The sequence below is a fragment of the Oncorhynchus mykiss genome, chromosome 14 (genome assembly GCF_057628025.1).
Source record: "Oncorhynchus mykiss isolate SJ-2025 chromosome 14, ASM5762802v1, whole genome shotgun sequence".
Taxonomy (NCBI): Eukaryota; Metazoa; Chordata; class Actinopteri; order Salmoniformes; family Salmonidae; genus Oncorhynchus; species Oncorhynchus mykiss.
This window is the reverse complement of record NC_143035.1, coordinates 14,592,205-14,602,932: the sequence shown is the minus strand read 5'-3', so window position 1 is coordinate 14,602,932 and position 10,728 is coordinate 14,592,205.

Here is a 10,728-nt window from a genome sequence, read left to right as displayed (position 1 = left end):
ATTGGTGATCCTAACTGACCTAACACAGGGAATTTTTACTACGATTAAATGTCAGGAATTGTGAAAAACTGAGTTTAAATGTATTTGGCTAAGGTACAGTGCCTTGCGAAAGTATTCGGCCCCCTTGAACTTTGCGACCTTTTGCCACATTTCAGGCTTCAAACATAAAGATATAAAACTGTATTTTTTTGTGAAGAATCAACAACAAGTGGGACACAATCATGAAGTGGAACGACATTTATTGGATATTTCAAACTTTTTTAACAAATCAAAAACTGAAAAATTGGGCGTGCAAAATTATTCAGCCCCTTTACTTTCAGTGCAGCAAACTCTCTCCAGAAGTTCAGTGAGGATCTCTGAATGATCCAATGTTGACCTAAATGACTAATGATGATAAATACAATCCACCTGTGTGTGATCAAGTCTCCGTATAAATGCACCTGCACTGTGATAGTCTCAGAGGTCCGTTAAAAGCGCAGAGAGCATCATGAAGAACAAGGAACACACCAGGCAGGTCCGAGATACTGTTGTGAAGAAGTTTAAAGCCGGATTTGGATACAAAAAGATTTCCCAAGCTTTAAACATCCCAAGGAGCACTGTGCAAGCGATAATATTGAAATGGAAGGAGTATCAGACCACTGCAAATCTACCAAGACCTGGCCGTCCCTCTAAACTTTCAGCTCGTACAAGGAGAAGACTGATCAGAGATGCAGCCAAGAGGCCCATGATCACTCTGGATGAACTGCAGAGATCTACAGCTGAGGTGGGAGACTCTGTCCATAGGACAACAATCAGTCGTATATTGCACAAATCTGGCCTTTATGGAAGAGTGGCAAGAAGAAAGCCATTTCTTAAAGATATCCATAAAAAGTGTTGTTTAAAGTTTGCCACAAGCCACCTGGGAGACACACCAAACATGTGGAAGAAGGTGCTCTGGTCAGATGAAACCAAAATTGAACTTTTTGGCAACAATGCAAAACGTTATGTTTGGCGTAAAAGCAACACAGCTGAACACACCATCCCCACTGTCAAACATGGTGGTGGCAGCATCATGGTTTGGGCCTGCTTTTCTTCAGCAGGGACAGGGAAGATGGTTAAAATTGATGGGAAGATGGATGGAGCCAAATACAGGACCATTCTGGAAGAAAACCTGATGGAGTCTGCAAAAGACCTGGGACGGAGATTTGTCTTCCAACAAGACAATGATCCAAAACATAAAGCAAAATCTACAATGGAATGGTTCAAAAATAAACATATCCAGGTGTTAGAATGGCCAAGTCAAAGTCCAGACCTGAATCCAATCGAGAATCTGTGGAAAGAACTGAAAACTGCTGTTCACAAATGCTCTCCATCCAACCTCACTGAGCTCGAGCTGTTTTGCAAGGAGGAATGGGGAAAAAATTCAGTCTCTCGATGTGAAAACTGATAGAGACATACCCCAAGCGACTTACAGCTGTAATCGCAGCAAAAGGTGGCGCTACAAAGTATTAACTTAAGGGGGCTGAATAATTTTGCACGCCCAATTTTTCATTTTTTGATTTGTTAAAAAAGTTTGAAATATCCAATAAATGTCGTTCCACTTCATGATTGTGTCCCACTTGTTGTTGATTCTTCACAAAAAAATACAGTTTTATATCTTTATGTTTGAAGCCTGAAATGTGGCAAAAGTTGCAAAGTTCAAGGGGGCCGAATACTTTCGCAAGGCACTGTATATGTAAACTTCCAACTTCAACTGTACTTCGGTCCTGCCATGTGACTTCTAATGTCATATCAACAACACAGACCATTGTGACCCAGCAGGTGAACTCAACCTGGTGCATTATAAAGCCTTTCCATCAGGCAAACAAGGTATCTGGAAAAACAGCTACGTTTGACGGGGCATGTTGTTCATGCTGATCATTATGTTATCCAAAATGTTATGGAGAATTTCCCTTTCTTTTAATCATAAGGGCATAAACCCAATTTAATAGTATTCTCAGAACAAGTTTCTCTTTTGTAGGATTTTAAAACCAATCTCGCCCATCAGGGAATTCTTTATGAACTGAAAGCAAGGTACAATAACTACTACGTTGTTATTGATTTTCTTTGTATTGTGAGGATAAATTGGAACAGGTGATAACGAACTGAAACATTCTTGTAGGATCCTGGAACTGGTACAACACAAAGAGTCCAAAACACCTTGGTAAGTAGGCTACTTTTTGAGTATCAGTATTTGCAGATATTTTTATTCTCATGACATTAGATATAGACTTGTAAATTGTATTTTTATAAAACTATCAGTGGAAAAAAGTTCAACCAAATACTATTTTGTTACATCACCATTCATAGTGAACATGTTTGAGCCATTTTCCCTATTGAATTTCACACCTTGAAAGTCTATTTTCTCATTGATCTAATCCAATGCTTACTCGGGGCAACCAGGAGTCGAGCCCCTGTCTTACTCAGCGCTGGAAGCAGTTCCAGCAGAAATAAGCCAATACCTAGCTAAGCACAAAAGAGACTTCTCAGCATGGGAGAAACACCTAAGGGAATTGTATACTAATTACACCCAGGCTGAACATTATTGATGACTCCATCAAAAGTATGAGCCAACTGTTGTAAGAAGAAAAGCATTTAAGTGCTCCATACATTACCATATGATTGTGCAGTGTCACTACACAATTGTGAAAATGTCTGCTAAGTCTAAATATTGGTCTGTCCTAAAAGCTTGCATCAGATACAGGAGATTTGGCTCTGAGCTCCTATCAAGTGCAGGAAATACTCCTCCCAAATGAAAAGTGACATACACACATCCACACACACACACATTCATGCTACCACACATTACAACTGCTGCTACCAGACTCCTGTTAGAATTGCTAAATACTGCACAATTTAAACACTTGCCCCCCCCCCCAATCCCCCTTCCGCAAAACAAGTGTACATTCTGGACTATAAATTGTGCCTTCCCAGTATTATACTTATGCTAAAATGTTTATTCTATTCTACTGAGCAATTTACTTTATGTTCGTATTCTTATCATTGACTATTTCTTATTGTTGCTGCATTGTCCAGAAGGAACCTGCAAGTAATCATTTCGTTGGATGTTGTATACCATGTGTATCCAGTACATACGACTAAAAAAACATGAAACTTGAAAATGATGTTCAGGCTATTTGCCAATTTCCTGCATCCTCATTGGAGGTGACTGCTCCAGATACGGTACATCCATTCGAATTAAGGAGATATCTGTTGGTCAGGTTCAGAACCTGTATTAGATTACCTACTTACTTTTTTGTTTCTCAGCTATCAAGCTAAATCTGTAAGGAACATTAGACCAATAATCCAATCAAAGTTATTTTCAGGAAGCCCTGCCTTGTTAAATAACCCATTCATTGAATTGAGAAGGCAACAATTGCCAGTAAGTGAGATTGAATGGTCAGTGTGGCCACAGGCAAGCTGATATCATTGTTTCTGTGCTCATTGAAATCATGTCTTAATGTGCTGCAGAAAAAAACTATTCTCAAGTGTTCCAAGTGGTTGTAGTTGCACCACATTACGTTGCCTCTCTACCCAGACTCCTTGCTGCTCCGGACAAACGCTACACTACGCCCATGGACGTTAGTTTCATCTCTGCAATGAGTCTGGATCTGAGTACCTCCCCGATCCTTCACAAAATGCAAACACATTTGTGGCCATCTGATTGGTCCAGAAACCAATAGGTTTGGCTATAGCCAGAACACACGTGAGTTAATTGTGATTGGTCCAATCGCTGAGGACTTTGTTTCGTACAACGCCCCTCGTGCCCCTCGTCACCACATATGACTTCAATGATGGCAGTCTCAGACTAAAGTATGTAGCCAGAACGAATTTAGTGTGAGTCGTCAGACTAACACATAAACCTACTAGATAATTGGAGACAAATATTTGATAATCTTCAAATGTGCAGTTTATGACTAAACTATTAAGTCTACATGAGATTACAGAAAAAGTGAATTTAGTTCCCTGGGTGCTGCCTGTAGGCAAGAGAGGTGGGCATGTCACCTTCACAATGTGTCATAATCCATATCTCGATAAACAATAAAACTCTTTACTGACATGTTGATCAGGGTCAACAGAGTCAGATCTGTCTATTCACCCCTCTAAAACACTTGCATCATTAGTGATGCATTTAACCCTTCCATTTGTCCATTGAAAGAGGAGGTTATGTATTATCACTCTGGCATGATGAGACATCCTTTAGCCCAAAGACATGGACAGTAAGTGCTCATATTTTCCTGCAGGAAAGAGGGGGTGATGAGCTCCTCCAAGAAGACACTACGTCCTTCCTCCAAGACCGCCCAGTATGAGCGCATTGTCCGCCTGGCAACACCAAAGACCAGGTCCCGAAGCTTCCAGGAAATGGAGTAAAGTGGAAAATGTGATCAAAACATGCCCAGTCCATGTTGTTAAATACTAGAGTATACGCAAGCATGCCACTTGGCCCAGATCTAAAATTAGCCTCCTTCTTGGACTAGGAAGCCAATATTTTGACATGTTATTTCAGTAGCGAGCTGTGGCTCTGGGAGTGAGAAAACGATGGTGAGACAATAGGGGTTATTGTCCAAAGCTCTGGCCCCTGGGACATTCACAGACAGCCACATAAGTATTTTTATAATTCTTGAAGAGCAACAGCACATATTTGGGCTCAAGCCTCCTAGAAAAGATTCTCAAGCCTGCACACCAGACCAAATATGAAAAACAATATGCCTGTTTGTTTTCATAATTCTGTGTCACACTCTCCAATGGGCATGGCCGTAAAAGAGGAGATGTTTGAGGTCAGGATGGAGGGCAATGTTGAGGTGTTTTGTTGTTCCTGATGCTTCATAATGTTTAACGGTGATCCTGCATGTAGAAATAGGAATATTAGAATCTCTGTGGTTCCACAGGCCTCCTCACACTTTGTGGTATGAGTACATCTGCCTTATCTGGCACATAGACCCCAGAGTGAACACTGCTGAGACCACTCCACATCTACTACAGCTAGCTAATCTCAAAGGGAACAACCTCAACTTCAAAAGCAACAGAGGTACAGTAAGTGCCTAGAATGAAAGGTACACTCTTAGAAAACAAGGTGCTATCTAGAACCTAAAAGGGTTCTTCGGCTGTACCCTTTTCTTGTTGAAGAAAGTGGAGACATACATTTCCTGTGCTGCCAAAACTGGCCAGACCACTTCTAGGCTGGACCAGCTCTTGCTAACCAAGTTGAGGGACAGTCAAATGTCCAGAAGACTCCATTTGGCCAGTGAGCACATCACCTTTACTGACACCCACACAACATGCTGGGAAACAGTTCAGCTCCTAGACCTAGAACGATGCTTCCCAGAAATGTGTAACATTGCCTCAATATTGTTCATCTTCTCGATCATTTGGGAAAAGATGCTACGTAAAAAAACTGGTTGCTTTCATAGAAGTTTTCTAGATCCTTGGAAAGGACTCTCTGAAACATGCGTTCTCAACAGGTGTCAAGGGGAGGCCGGCAGGCTACAGCGACCTCACGCCTTCAACCTCCATCAGCTCCTAAGGGACTTAATAAGGACTACATTCTTCTGAGAGACCTGCCATTTTATGTGCTTGATTCTCCGTCAAGGTCCATGTTGGTGCACAACGGACAAAGGAAAATGGCACCTGCGAAAAGCAAAATAAATGGGTACAGACTCAAGTGGTCTCTGCTTTTTAAAATATGTTTGGCGCCAGGGCTGAGATGGTAAAACTGGCCCCTCTTTGTCCCCCACTGGTTTTGCAATCATGTGCAATGAGACGTGTGCTTGGAGCTCTTTCGAACAAAATCGAAGCATTACATTTCATTGTCTTTAGCAAATGGCCAAACCAAACTGTCTCCTTTCTGTCCATTGGGGTTGTTTTCTTTACTTTGCTAGTTCCAAGATCAAGTAGCCCCCGTTCCAAAAGAATGTGTTATCGTCTTTTGAAATGAGAGCAAAGGTATGATAAAAGGATCCACATGTGTTTCTACATTTCAATCATTTTGGGTTCTCTGTTTATATCATAACCACATGTTGTAAAGATTCCTCATGTGTTTTCCTTGAGAAAGTGAAATCACATACATTGATTCAAAAATAACATTTTCGCCCCAGGAGCTTCAAATTCCTTCTAAAGAGTCAGCGTCGCAGCCAACCCTCGCTGTATGACCACTGTATCCTTTACAAAGGGCGCCGTGAGCTCACTTTGAAATCCACCGTAATCCTGGTTCAACTACAGGCGCATATGAGCATTATGTAAAGGTGGACACAATGGCTTTCAAAAGGGTCATGTGGATTTAGAACGGTGCGGGAGGGTTGGTGTAGCCGCCATGGGTGTAGAGTCCCAGTGGAGAGGCGTACGGATCTCAGAGGCTAGACTTCAAAGCAGATCCAAGCGTCCAACTGGGACCTAATCTGGGATAAGCCACCAATGATCGTGACCTGGGACTGTAGGGTAAAGAGGGTTAGTGGAAGGTGGAGGAGGCAAAGGAGAAAGGAGGGGTGTGTAATCTCTCTGTCGGTGGCTCCCGCTAGTTGACTCAGTTCCTATGGTGCACCTGTGCCTAGAGAGGAGCTCTGAACTTTGCTGCTGGTTATCTGTCTGTTCGTGGCAGCCGGCTCTGACACTGATAGGCTGTGAGTGGGGAGGCTGTCTCAGTCTGGATCCCGCCGGCTAGATGGGATGCTTACGCTTGCAGAGTATTAGTGCGACTGATCTGGTTTTGGCAGACAACTGCAACACTATTTTAAGCTACGCATTAGGCAACACGTTTATAAAGGGTTTATAAACAGTGCATGGGTAGTTTATAGGCATTTCATTACTGATTTAGTCATTGGTAATGAACAGTTGTGTGTGTAAATATATCACATTATAAACACGTGAATGAAGATCACTAATGAGTGAAACTAGCTACTTTAACAACTTGCCAATTAACCCTTTATGAAGTTCAGTCTGCACAAATATTTTTCCTAACAACTCATTGCCTCAATTGCTAAGTATGAAAACAAATTCCATGCTCCAATCTGTGTCTTATCGGCCTTGTTAGATGTTGTCATATCATCCTTGACTATTCAAAGCTGCATGCAAAAACCCTCTGATCAAAGAAATGTAGCTAGCATATGTAGCTAGCATGCTCTCAACATAATGTCTGTGACAAGGGCAGTATTCATGTTGCACTGCGAGTTGTTAACCTTTTTTATAGTGTGTTGGCAAAATATGTGCTGCATCCTCAACACATATTTCCTCTTAATCTAGCAATAAGAACAAACCAAGACGTCCTCAATTGCATCTTTTGTTGAATTTCAAGTCAAGTGAATATCAACAACAAAAGTCCTTATGAGAACTATCTTCGCTCATACATTGATGCACATGTGAACCGTATTCGTCTAGCAGCTTCTCGAGTCCTGGAAAGTGCAGTTTGGAAAGTTCTGGAGTCAGTTCCTGGGACCAGCTGGACCAGTGAATCTTCCCGGCTCTGACGCTCACCAGTCCTGGGGTGACAGATTCCACACAGGCCTGCTAAGTCTCCTTAGCAACAGACAATACCAGGGCCCATTCAACTTCCACACACACCTCATGGACCTCTTATAGCATGCTAACAATCACTCCAGCAAGCCTTTCATTCCATTGAATTTCGGAAATAATGTCAAAAGCAATATAGCATTATCTTTCTGATACCGGTACATATCAATACAGGAGCGGTGAGGTATCATTTTTTTCAATTGTCCATTTCTTTATGGTTTTGCTAATGTTTTTTTCAGCTGCAACACAAATCATATGATTTAATAGTGACGTGCAAGAAGGGATGCTTTCAGCTGGAGCTTCCTGATGGGCAGACCACAGGCTGTGAGGAATGCAACAACACCTCCTCCACACTGACTCTTAACACAGGGGCCCCCCAGGGGTGTGTAGTCAGCCCTATGCTGTACTCCCACAACTGCGTGGCTTTGCATGACACCAATTCCATCATGTTTGCTGGTGTGGTTCAACAATAACAAGTCATACTATAGGGAGGAGGTAAAGTGAACTGGCATTGTGAACCCGGGTCTCCTACGGCAGCAACCAACTTCTTAGACCATGAGACCAAGAGGAAATTCCCTCTTGGGCCGAGGGCAGAAACAGGCGTGGCTACCTCATCACATGACTATGACCAACTTATGTTCCGATACACCAGGACATCAACCTCTCCCTTAACGTCAGCAAAACAAAGGAGTTGATTGTTGACTTCAGTAAGCAAAGGAAGGAACATGCCCCAATCCACATCAACGAGACTGCAGTAGCGAGTGTCAGCAGTTTTAAGTTCCTTGGCAGCCACATCACGAGGACTTGACATGGACCAAAAACATCACCACTCTTGTCAAGAGGGCGCAACAGCATCTATATTTCCTAAGGCGACTGAATAAATTAGGCATGCAATGCCGGGTCCTCTCCAAATACTACCACAGCCTGGTACGGGAATTACCCCATCCACGACTCCCCAGGGCCTTCCAGGACATCTACTCGAAACGGTGCCTGAGGAATACCCGCAGCATCATCAAGGAGACCACACACCCCATCTACGAGCTGTTCACTCCCTTATCGTTGGGCAGACGGTATCGGAGCATGAGGTCTGATACCAACAGGCTCAGAAACGGTTTCTATCTACAAGCCATCAGACTGCTGAACACTTGAACTGGACTGAGACCTGCTCTGATTCTCCACACCTTATCACACATGCACTCACTCACGCACACACACACCCACATATACACTGAACAACAATATAAATGCAACATGTAAAGTGTTGGTCCCATGTTTCATGAGCTGAAATAAAAAATCCCAGAAATGTTCTATACACACAAAAAGCTTATTTATCTTAAATGTTGTGCAGAAATGTGTTTACATCCCTGTTAGTGAGCATTTATCATTTGCCAAGATAATCCATCCACCTGATAGGTGTGGCATATCAAGAAACTGATTAAACAGCATGGTAATTACACAGGTGCACCTTGTGCTGGGGACAATAAAATGCCACTCTAAAATGTGCAGTTTTGTCACACAACACAATGCCACAGATGTCTCAAGTTTTGAGGGAGCGTGCAATTGGTATGCTGACTGCAGGAATGTCCACCAGAGCTGTTGCCAGAGAATTGAATGTTAATTTCTCTACCATAAGCCGCCTCCAATGTTGTTTTAGAGAATTTGGCAGTACCCCCAACCGGCCTCACAACTGCAGACCAAGTGTATGGAGTGATGTGGGCGAGCAGGTTGCTGATCTCAACGTTGTGAACAGAGTGCCACATGGTGGGTTTATGGTATGGGCAGGCATAAGCTATTGACAACGAACACAATTGCATTTTATTGACGGCAATTTGAATGCATAGATATACTGTGACGAGATCCTGAGGCTCATTGTCATGCCATTCATCTGCCGCCATCACCTCATGTTTCAGCATGATAATGCACTGGCCCCATGTCACAAGGATCTGTACACAATTCCTGGAAAATGTACCAGTTCTTCCATGGCCTGCATACTCACCAGAAACGTCACCCATTGAGTATGTTTGGGATGCTCTGGATCGACATGTACAACGTGTAAGCGTGTTCCAGTTCCCGCCAATATCCATCAACTTCACACAGCCATTGAGGAGGAGTGGGACAACATTCCACAGACCACAATCAACAGCCTGATCAACTCTATGCGAAGGAGATGTATAGCGAGCGCTGCATGAGGCAAGTGGTGGTCACACCAGATACTGACTGGTTTTCTGATCCACGCCCCTATTCTTTTTTAAAGGTATCTGTGACCAACAGTTGCATATCTGTATTCCAAGTCATGTGAAATCCAGAGATTAGAGTCTAATTAATTTATTTAAATTGACTGATTTCCTTATAAAGGGGGATACCTAGTCAGTTGTACAACTGAATGCATTCAACTGAAATGTGTCTTCCGCATTTAACCCAACCCCTCTGAATCAGAGAGGTGCGGGGGGCTGCCATAATCGACATCCATGTCTTATATGAACTGTAACTCAATAGAATCATTGAAATTGTTGCATGTGTTTATATTTTTGGTCAGTATACATTCATACATTACAACTGCTGCTACCAGATTCTAATTATGATTCCTAAATACTGCACAATTTAAACAATTGCCCCCCAATCCCCCCTTCCACAAAACATGTGTAAATATTGGACTATAAATGGTGCTTCCTGTATTATACTTATACTGTATTATACTTACTCTACTGAGCAATTTACTTTGTGTTCGTATTTTTATATTTTATGATTTCTTATTGTTGTTGCATTGTCGAGAAGGAACCTACAAGTAAACATTTAGTTGGACGGTGTATACTATGTGTAACCCGTACATTCAACTAATAAATCTTGATGATGTTCTGCATTTGGTGTGTTCAACTCTAAATAAACACTCTTGTTTTTCCTCTGTGGGTGGGACTCTTTTTTTCACAGTCAGCTGAACAAAAACAGTGTGTATGTGTGCAGTGTGTGCCAGCCAGGCCAAATAGCTATTGGTCACGACACACAGTAAAACAGACAGACTGTCAGATAAGTTGTATTAGGACCAGAAGTAGGTACCTGATGAGTTGGTATCAGGCTTGTAATGTAGGCAGTTCCCACGATCAGTCCACCATTACCCGAGGTTCTTTGGCAGGATATCACTCCCTTCCCACTGGGCACAGACGTCAATTCAACGTCATTTCATTGACATGACGTTGAAACAACGTTGAT